The sequence below is a fragment of the Xenopus tropicalis genome, chromosome 3 (assembly GCF_000004195.4).
Source record: "Xenopus tropicalis strain Nigerian chromosome 3, UCB_Xtro_10.0, whole genome shotgun sequence".
Lineage (NCBI taxonomy): Eukaryota > Metazoa > Chordata > Amphibia > Anura > Pipidae > Xenopus > Xenopus tropicalis.
The window spans coordinates 48,959,633-48,970,671 of record NC_030679.2 but is presented as its reverse complement, the minus strand read 5'-3'; the positions used below and the strand labels follow the sequence as shown (position 1 = coordinate 48,970,671).

At 41.9% G+C, this 11,039-nt stretch overlaps 1 long non-coding RNA gene across 1 annotated transcript in view; it reads left to right on the top strand.

Annotated features, from left to right (window-relative positions):
* Window positions 1–31: 31 nt before the first annotated feature.
* LOC105946819 overlaps window positions 32–11,039 on the top strand; it is a 45,316-nt gene continuing 34,308 nt past the window's right edge. Inside the window, exon 1 of the long non-coding RNA XR_004221962.1 lies at window positions 32–114. This is a non-coding gene — a long non-coding RNA (uncharacterized LOC105946819). The remainder of the gene's footprint in view (window positions 115–11,039) is intronic.

Below are 11,039 nucleotides of genomic sequence, written 5' to 3'. Positions count from 1 at the left end.
GGACTTTTGCCTCAGTTTGCTACGTACGACTGTACGACTAGTTGCCAGACTAGAACGCTTATAATTCTACTTGTGCGGCGCGACCGCTCATTGACCTGCTGCGACACCAGAGAAGTACGCGCAGTACGAGTGAGGTGGTGGGGGGGGGGCTGGTGCCTCAGGCGCAGGGTTGCCAGACTTATTTTTCCAAACCAGTCAGTTTTAAAACAAGCCCAAAACTAACCAAAAGCCACTTTGAAAGTAGCCCAAAAATAGCCTAATATACTCAATGAAAAAAATGTCTAAAAAACGTGCCTTTTTAAAGCATATAATCACTATCCATGCCCTGCGCCCCTCTTCAGTTACTGGGATGACTGTTTCCCTGCCCTCTGTGCCCAGTCCATGCAGGTTATAGTAGTTTTGCTGCTTCAGGTTTAGTACAGAGGAATAAAACTTCTGTCTGTAATTGCATGCTGGGTATTGTAGTTTTATATGAATCTTAGCTGTAGGCTAATAGAAAGATACAAACTACATTACCCAGGCATGTCAGAAGAAAAAACCTTTGGCTAGTTTCAAAACTACAAACCAAGGCTCCAAACACTAGCCCAAATTTATACCTTGTGGGTTTGTACTTTGGAATCCAGCCTGGCCTTTAAATTAGTAGCCCAATTTGGCAGAAAACCCAGCCACCTGGCAACCCTGCTCAGGCGGGAGAATTCCCAGCAATGCCAGTGCATGTGGTTGGGCTACAGCAACAGGAGGGAGCTTTTCACTTTTTATTTCATGTGCCATAATCACAAAATAGAGGCACATGGATTTAAAAGGAAAAAAACAGCTGCTGTAATAATATTTAGAGATGCCATTGAATAGGCACCTTTACTCATGTGCTTTCAATTTGTGACTGCATATCTGCTATCACTTTCCTTAAAAGGACAGTATGCAACCTTTTCAACATGAGTTCACTGAATTGGGCTTGGGTTGAAAATACTCTTTGCTATTTAAAGGAAAAGGAAAGGCTAAATCACTAGGGCGTGCCAAATGTTAGGCACCCCCCAGTGATTGTAATCGCTAACCTTATACCCCAGGCTGGTGCACCTGTTAGGAGAAAACTGCACAGGCCCGGGGTTATTGCAGACAAGCTATCCTCTTCCTTCCTTCTCCTTTTGACAAGATCCCAAGGCCCACACGTGTATAGAATGAAAAGACAGCTTTTTTGTTCAGCTTTTCACTCCACTGCACATGAGCAAAGAAGGAAGAGGATCACTTTATTGCATACACCCCAGCCGGTGCAGTTTTCTCCTTACAGGAGAATTGTAACTTTAATTCTATAATCAGGCAGAATCTGTGGCATTTTTTTTCCTTGCATTAAATGGGACAAATGGGGAAATTTGATTGAGGTGAGGTAGATAATCAGAATACCAGAGCTCAGATAATCCCCTGCTTCATGGACTGATACTTATCTATACACTGATAATTTAATTGTCTAACATGCAAAAACCACACATGGGGGCCCATTTATCAAAGTAAAATTGCTCCCGAATACAAAAGATCTGTATTTTTTTCTAATTTATAGAACTGTGTGTATTTTCTGCATTTTTTTTGTTAATTTGCACAACTTTTTTGTACTTTGCGACAAAATCGTATTTGTCGCAACAAATACAAAAGTTTCGGATTCATCCAAGCTTTGGTATAGTGACTTTCATTGGGCCGGGTTGGAGCTGCAGAGTGCCATTGAGCCCTATGGGAGGCTTTCCTTGGGCCGGGTTGGAGCTGCAGAGTGCCATTGAGCCCTATGGGAGACTTTCCTTGGGCCAGGTTGGAGCTGCAGAGTGCCATTGAGTCCTATGGGAGACTTTCCTTGGGCCGGGTTGGAGCTGCAGAGTGCCATTGAGCCCTATGGGAGACTTTCCTTGGGCCAGGTTGGAGCTGCAGAGTGCCATTGAGCCCTATGGGAGACTTTCCTTGGGCCAGGTTGGAGCTGCAGAGTGCCATTGAGCCCTATGGGAGACTTTCCTTGGGCCAGGTTGGAGCTGCAGAGTGCCATTGAGTTCTATGGGAGGCTTCCAAAAACATGCACAGAAGGATCAAAGTCAGAAAGGTTTTCCCACCGTTTACGATCGTTCGGATACAAAAATTTTGTGACTTTCGGATCTCCAATACAATATTATCTCGACTTACGATTTTTTCGAGATTCAAACTCGTACTTTGATGAATCTGCCCCATGGAGTAGCTTTAAAAAGTATGTTCAGCACAAGCCCTTTTCATTGCCCTTATGTTAAAAATGGTATATACTGACCCTTTAATAAACACATAATTCTAATGCTAGTGCTAGAGAGGGCTGCGTATAACCACCAGGGAGTAGCCTGACTAAATGAAACAGAAATATTACAATTTGTAGTGCTTTTATTTAGCACTGTGCTGCCTTAAAGGGTTTGAATAGACAACCTTATGGAATAAAATGAGACTATTTTCTGGATGCCACAGTCAAATGTTATGGCAGGTGAAAAGTCTGAGCTTGGGTTTTCCTGTTATGGTAGTTTCTGGCAAATGTGTCTTCTGTCTGGCTGTTTTTATTATGCCATTGGTTGCTCTACTCTGACTTTTGGCTACTCTATTCAGTGTGTGTACTTACCTGTTTAGTCTCAGCATTAAGGGTCCTATTTATCGCAGACCTACCAGATCCTTATTTCTGACTGCATATAGTTTGCCTTTCATTTTTATATACTGTGACATATCTTTGATCTTGTCGTTCAACATGTTGCTAGTAAACATGTAGTGTATATTAAAGAGAAACAGAAACTGCATTATGCAACTTTTATGCTTGTGCTGTAGATTCTGTGAAAGGTGGTACTTAAAGGGTTAAGGCACTGGTGGGCCCTGGGAAAAGATCTTATTACCGAGCCCTGCAGTCCCCCAACAAATTTGTGCAATTACCCTCATCCATCAAAGAACAAGGAGGGCTGTTTTCACCAGCAGGGACTGAGCATTTTGTTAAAATAGAAGGAAGAATGAATGTTGCAAAATAACCTGTTTTAAATGAAGTTTTGGCAAAAGTTTATCTTTAAACATATTACCGATCTCTGATACACATATCTTAAACACAAGGCCAAAGAAACATTGCAGTGTCTCTTGCAGAGCAGGGTCAAATGTGAATATCCTACAATGACAAGTCAAAGCCTTGATCTAAACAACTAGGAATCTGTGACGTGAAAATCTGAAGCGCACAAATGGCATCCAAATAACTTGAAGAACAATCAACAAATTTGCCTGGAGGTATTGACCTAAACCATTCCCCATCAGTGCCAAAGCTTTTAAAGGGGACAATTTACAATTGGTACTCATTTTTATTATGTGTGGTTTTTTAATTATCTCAATTTTTATTCAGCAGTTCTCTGATTTGGAATTTTAGCAGGTATCTGGTTGCTGTGGTTCAGATTATCTTTCAACCAGAGCAGGGGTGCTGCTACCATGAGGCTAGTTGAGAAACAAGGGGCGGGCATCAACTTGGCCACTTTAGGATGTGTAGAACCCCTGAGGTGGCACTGAACCAGGAACATGAATAGGAGAGGGTCCAATTAGAAAGATAAGTAATAAAAATAACAATAATAAACAATAAAATTATAGCCTCACATAGCAAAAGTTTATTGACCACAGGAGTCAGTGACTCCCATTTAAAAGCTGAAAGAGTCAGAAGAAGAAGGCAAATAATCAAAAATTATAAAAAAAAAAAAAAATGAAGACCAGTTGAAAAGTTGCTCTGATAAACTTCAGTCACACTTTACTGCTTAGCTGCAAGTTGGAGGAACATCAGTCCCTCCCTTCCCCCCCCCCCCCCCCCCCCCCCAGCAGCCAATCAGCAAAACAGTGGGAGATAGCAGCTCCCAGTAGATATCAGAATAGCACTTAATAGTAAGAAATCCAAGTCTAGCTTGGGGCTCCAGTTACATGGGAGTAGGAGAAACAATTGGTTATCTGAAAGCAGATCTAATGTGTAGCGCTGGCTCCTTCTGAAAGCTCAGACTCAGGCACAATGCACTGAGATGGTGCCTACACACCTATATTACAACTAAAAAAAAATAAATTTGTTGGTTCAAGAAAATTTGAAATGGTAGAGTGAATTATTTGAAATGTAAACAGTGTAATTTAGAAATAAAAAGTACACCATAAAAATCATGACAGAATTCCTTTAACCCTTTAAGTGCCAAGGGACGTAGATTCTACGTCCCAGGTACCAAGGGACCAAAGTGCCATGGGACGTAGAATCTACGTCCAATGGCACTGTCGGGTTTACAAGCGCTGCGCTCGCTTTTAAAGCAGCGCAGCGCTTGTAAACCCCTCAGATCCCCCTAGGCAACGAGCAGAGTAAGACATACTCACCGATCCGGTCCCCCAGCCGCACCGATCGGTCGCTCCAGCCAATGACAGCAGTGGGCACGCGTTGATGACGTGTCCACTGCTGTCCCTTTAAATAGCGCCGCCTACTGTCGGCTCCCTCACTCCTGCTGCGCACGTTGGACAAGATGGAGCTCCCCTGCTGCCTTCCTGCTGGATTGATCGCCCCTGATCGCCTCTGATCGCCTGCCTGCCTTGGGTAAGCTGAACTACAACTCTCTACCACTGTTTATTTTGCTTATTTCTATCTCAACTGTCTAAAAATTTTTTTTTTTTTTTTTTCAATTTTTTCTTCTATCTTTGTCATTATTACACTTTTGTACACATACACACTTATTTACAACTTTCCCAAGCACACACAGACACTTACACACACACTTACACTTAAACTTTTTTTTTTTTTTTTTTCTTTCTTTCTTTTCTTTTCTTTCTTTCTTTGCTTTCTCTGGCAGTCTTTTTTTTTTACTAAAACTTTATTTCTGATCTTGCTCTATAATTGTCTGATTTATTTGGTTGCATTTTAGTGTTTTTTTGGCATTTTCATAATTGATTTCTGTTTTTGAATTATTCTATTGCACTGTAACTTTTTTATTGCTATTGGGTGCTGAATTTGCAGTGACGTTGGTGGATCCAGGGCTCTGACCACCAATTTCATTGCAATTATTGTTCTTCTGTTGGTTTAGGTGGTTTTATTGGATTTTACTGATTTTATGGTGTTTTATCTTTGCATTGTTCTTTGTGTGTTTAGTGCCCCCAAAAAGGTTGCTTTTGCAGTGACATTGGTGGATCCAGGGCTCTTACCGATTTCATTGCAACTATTGTTCTTTGATTGCTTTTAGTGGTTTTATTCCATTTTAACTTCATTTGATTTCAGTTGTTCTAGAAAGGTCCAGAGGTGCTAAGATTGTTCTGGTAGTTTCTATTGCCAAGGGTTAGGCTGATGCCACACATGGCGTAGGGCTGATTTTTTCAGCAAGTGGAAAAACGCTTGCCGAAAATTCAGCCCTACGCTTGCTACTTGTGCCTGCACCCGAATGAATGGGATACGCTCGGGTGCAGGCACATGTAGCCGATATACGCATGAAAACGCGAGACTTTGCATTCTCACGTGTTTTCATGCGTATATCGGCTACATGTGCCTGCACCCGAGCGTATCCCATTCATTCGGGTGCAGGCAAAAAAAAGGGGTGCATAGAGTGCAGCCCCAATATTATGCATTTTCAGGTTTGGTGGCCATGTACTTATGCGCAACCAGACATAGGTATCGTTTTATTCAGGGGAACTTGCAGATTGATGGTTAGTAAGTTTTTGGTAGTTGCCATGGAGATTTTGGGGAGAAATCTAGGTTTTTTTATCTGGTTTTTCCTTGATTTCTGACCAAAATCTAGGGTTGTATCTGGTTTTTCCTTGATTTCTGACCAAAGCGCTGACTTCTGCAAGGGACTGCGGCCACAATTTTCCATGTAGAAAGAGAAGAATGGTGTCTCTGAATAGCTGAAGGTGTGCACTTTTCGTAAATATATAGATTGTGGGGGTTATCTCACAGGTAGGGGGGGTTAACACTGAAAAACTGCAGGTAGTGCACATAGAGCGCAGCCCCCAAAATTTCAACTGAAATTGCCCTTATGCATTGCCCCTGTTTTGGGGCATTTGGTGGCCACGTCTTTACGTGCACCCATACATATGGGGTATCGTTTTATTCAGGGGAACTTGCAAATTGAGGTTTAGTAAGTTTTTGGTAGTTGCCATGGAAATTTTGGGGAGAAATCTAGGTTTTTTATCTGGTTTTTCCTTGATTTCTGACCAAAGCGCTGACTTCTGCAAGGGACTGGGGCCACAATTTTTCATGTAGAAAGAGGAGAGTGGTGTCTCTGAATAGCTGAAGGTGTGCACTTTTCAGAAATATATAGTTTGCGGGGGTTATTTCACAGGTATGGGGGTGTTTAGACTAAATAACTGCAGATAGAGCACAGCCCCCCCTTATGCATTGCCCCGGTTTGGGGGCATTTGGTGGCCACGTCTTTATGTGTACCCATACATATGGGGTATCGTTTTATTCAGGGGAACTTGCAGATTGAGGTTTAGTAAGTTTTTGGTAGTTGCCATGGAGATTTTGGGGAGAAATCTAGGTTTGTATCTGGTTTTTCCTTGATTTCTGACCAAAGCGCTGACTTCTGCAAGGCACTGCGGCCACAATTTTCCATGTAGAAAGAGGAGAGTGGCGTCTCTGAATAGCTGAAGGTATGCACTTTTCAGAAATATATAGTTTGCGGGGGTTATTTCACAGGTATGGGGGTGTTTAGACTAAATAACTGCAGATAGAGCACAGCCCCCCCTTATGCATTGCCCCTGTTTGGGGGCATTTGGTGGCCACGTCTTTATGTGTACCCATACATATGGGGTATCGTTTTATTCAGGGGAACTTGCAGATTGAGGTTTAGTAAGTTTTTGGTAGTTGCCATGGAGATTTTGGGGAGAAATCTAGGTTTTTATCTGGTTTTTCCTTGATTTCTGACCAAAGCGCTGACTTCTGCAAGGGACTGCGGCCACAATTTTCCATGTAGAAAGAGAAGAATGGTGTCTCTGAATAGCTGAAGGTGTGCACTTTTCGTAAATATATAGATTGTGGGGGTTATCTCACAGGTAGGGGGGGTTAACACTGAAAAACTGCAGGTAGTGCACATAGAGCGCAGCCCCCAAAATTTCAACTGAAATTGCCCTTATGCATTGCCCCTGTTTTGGGGCATTTGGTGGCCACGTCTTTATGTGCACCCATACATATGGGGTATCGTTTTATTCAGGGGAACTTGCAGATTGATGTTTAGTAAGTTTTTGGTAGTTGCCATGGAGATTTTGGGGAGAAATCTAGGTTTTTATCTGGTTTTTCCTTGATTTCTAACCAAAGCGCTGACTTCTGCAAGGGACTGCGGCCACAATTTTCCATGTAGAAAGAGAAGAATGGTGTCTCTGAATAGCTGAAGGTGTGCACTTTTCGTAAATATATAGATTGTGGGGGTTATCTCACAGGTAGGGGGGGTTAACACTGAAAAACTGCAGGTAGTGCACATAGAGCGCAGCCCCCAAAATTTCAACTGAAATTGCCCTTATGCATTGCCCCTGTTTTGGGGCATTTGGTGGCCACGTCTTTATGTGCACCCATACATATGGGGTATCGTTTTATTCAGGGGAACTTGCAGATTGATGTTTAGTAAGTTTTTGGTAGTTGCCATGGAGATTTTGGGGAGAAATCCTAGGTTTTTATCTGGTTTTTCCTTGATTTCTGACCAAAATCTAGGGTTGTATCTGGTTTTTCCTTGATTTCTGACCAAAGCGCTGACTTCTGCAAGGGACTGCGGCCACAATTTTCCATGTAGAAAGAGAAGAATGGTGTCTCTGAATAGCTGAAGGTGTGCACTTTTCGTAAATATATAGATTGTGGGGGTTATCTCACAGGTAGGGGGGGTTATCACTGAAAAACTGCAGGTAGTGCACATAGAGCGCAGCCTCCAAAATTTCAACTGAAATTGCCCTTATGCATTGCCCCTGTTTTGGGGCATTTGGTGGCCACGTCTTTATGTGCACCCATACATATAGGGTATCGTTTTATTCAGGGGAACTTGCAGATTGATGGTTAGTAAGTTTTTGGTAGTTGCCATGGAGATTTTGGGGAGAAATCTAGGTTTGTATCTAGTTTTTCCTTGATTTCTGACCAAAGCGCTAACTTCTGCAAGGGACTGCGGCCACAATTTTCCATGTAGAAAGAGAAGAGTGGTGTCTCTGAATAGCTGAAGGTGTGCACTTTTCGGAAATATATAGATTGTGGGGGTTTTCTCACAGGTAGGGGGGGTTATCAATGAAAAACTGCAGGTAGTGCACATAGAGCGCAGCCCCCAAAATTTCAACTGAAATTGCCCTTATGCATTGCCCCTGTTTTGGGGCATTTGGTGGCCACGTCTTTATGTGCACCCATACATATGGGGTATCGTTTTATTCAGGGGAACTTGCAGATCGATGTTTAGTAAGTTTTTGGTAGTTGCCATGGAGATTTTGGGGAGAAATCTAGGTTTTTTATCTGGTTTTTCCTTGATTTCTGACCAAAGCGCTTACTTCTGCAAGGGACTGCGGCCACAATTTTCCATGTAGAAAGAGAAGAGTGGTGTCTCTGAATAGCTGAAGGTGTGCACTTTTCAGAAATATATAGTTTGTGGGGGTTATTTCACAGGTAGGGGGGGTTAACACTGAAAAACTGCAGGAAGTGCACATAGAGCGCAGCCCCCACATTTTTAGCTGTAATTGCCCTTGTGCATTGCCCCTGCTTTGGAGTGTTTGGTGCCCATGTCTTTATGTGCACCCATACATATGGGGCATCATTTTATTCAGGAGGAGTTTGTCTTTCAAATATGCCTTTGTTAGAAAATTTTTATGAGATTTTTTTTTGTCAAATCCACATTTGATCATGCGTCCAAGTTTACGTTTTAGAAAAAAAAAAAAATGTCATAAAAAGTTCCAAATTTCACAATGCACTGACAAAAGGTATTTGGCTTTTGAGTGAAAACTACATTGCACCTAGAAACCTGAAGGTCTGTAGTTTCTAAAGATACCAAACATGAGGGGATATTTTAGATTTACATATAAGTTATGCTGCATTAACTGTTACAAGCGCTTTTCTGCTTTGTTCTGGTGTGATATTGTACTAAGTATTGCTTTAGTTTGGGGGTTACTTCTGGACAGGAACTGTGGGGTACCACCACATATTTGGTATCGTTGGAATTGGGAGTATTAGGGCTTTTACAAACAATAAAAAAAAGTGAGTAAAATTAACTTTTCTATGGAAAAAAACCTCAAAATATACAGAAATTTTTCATAATTTTATTTTTTTTTACATATTTCACCCAAAATACACATCATATCTCCAGAAAAGTTATAAAATTTGGTATGTATGTCGAAGCCCAATTAGTGACGAAAAAAACGATATATAATTTCCCTAGTTTCGTGGAGGTTTTCCTACCAAAAAACATTGTTAAAGTGAATGAGTACAAAATGCTTAAAAAACGTCTGGCACTGGGGGGAACCGAAATGACGAATTCGGCTGGCACTTAAAGGGTTAAAGGTGAATCATTTAATGTAAATGTTTTCAATATTCTTTTATTTTCTATATTCTAAGTGGCATGTGTCATGTCAGCGACTCTATGGTTAACTGAGTAGGCAGCACATGGGCGCCCAGCCAATGAAAGGCCACCTAACTGCTAAACCAATACGAGAAAAAGCTACCCAAAGACCTTGTGATGAGATGTAAGTGCTGGTAAACAAGTAATCAGGACCTCCCGACCCCATCTCTAAAGTGGACAACATGAGTAAAAAAAAGATCTAGATAAGAACTTTATACAAGAAACACACTATAGGATTATTTTTCAATAGAAATTTACTGTAAAAATATGTAATACTGTGAAGCTCTTCCAAATAATTGAGATGGGGGACCCACAATTTCTTGTTGAGTCGCCGGTGGGATGGCACACGCGGCGGTGCGATTTCGGCAAATCGGCGAAGTTGCCTCGCAAGGCAACTTCGCCGATTTGCCGAAATCGCGCCGCCGCATGTGCCATCCCACCGGCGACTTGCCATGACCCGCCATCCCACTGGCGAACATGTAAGTCGCTGGTGGGATGGCACACGCGGCGGCGTGATTTCGGCAAATCGCCGAAGTTGCCTCGCAAGGCTTTTCCGGCGATTTGCCGAAATCGCGCCGCCGCGTGTGCCATCCCACCGGCGACTTACATGTTCGCCAGTGGGATGGCGGGTCATGGCAACTCGGGGAGATTAGTCGCCCGTGACAAGGGAGATTTGTCGCGGGCGACTAATCTCCCCGTGTGCCAGAGCCCTTAGAGCCAAATTTAATTGGAAATTAGGCTTTTCTAATGTGAAATGCACACTTGCACACTCTGTACTACCCCTCAAGGGTTGTGGCATCGAAGGGGCTGACTCAGGGCATACACCCCTGGTAAGCAGTTGCTTACCAACAACATTGGGGGCAAAAAAAATATTGTTCCCCAGCAACTTTGTTGCACCAACTTTATATATGTATATATAGTACCCTGCCTAATCTATATTTAGTAGTCTAAAGCTAATGCCACGTGGAGCGTATTCTTGGCAAACCATAAAACACTTGCTGAGACTATGCCCTACGCTTAAAAATCCTACCTGTGCCTGCACCCAAAAGCTTTAAAGGAACAGTAACACCAAAAAATGAAAGTGTTTTAAAGTCAATTAAATGCAATGTGCTGTTGCCCTGCACTGGTACACACTGGTACAACTGGTGTCATTGTTTCAGAAACACTAATATAGTTTATATAAATAAGCTGCTGTGTAGCCATGGGGGCAGCCATTCAAGCTGGAAAAAAAGGAGAAAAGGCACAGGTTACATAGCAGATAACAGATATGCTCGGTAGAATATAAAAGGGCAAAATCTGTTATCTCCAATACAAAAACACTTAACTGCTTCATCTGATTAAATAATTAAAACATAGCTTTTATTTAATCTTAAAGTTAAAATGTGAATTTCATATAATAAATAGTTACATAAGTTACAAAAGATATATTTACACGTTCATTAGTCTTTGTTGGTTGTCTTGATAATCAATAATAGATTGATATTAATCATTGTGCATGAT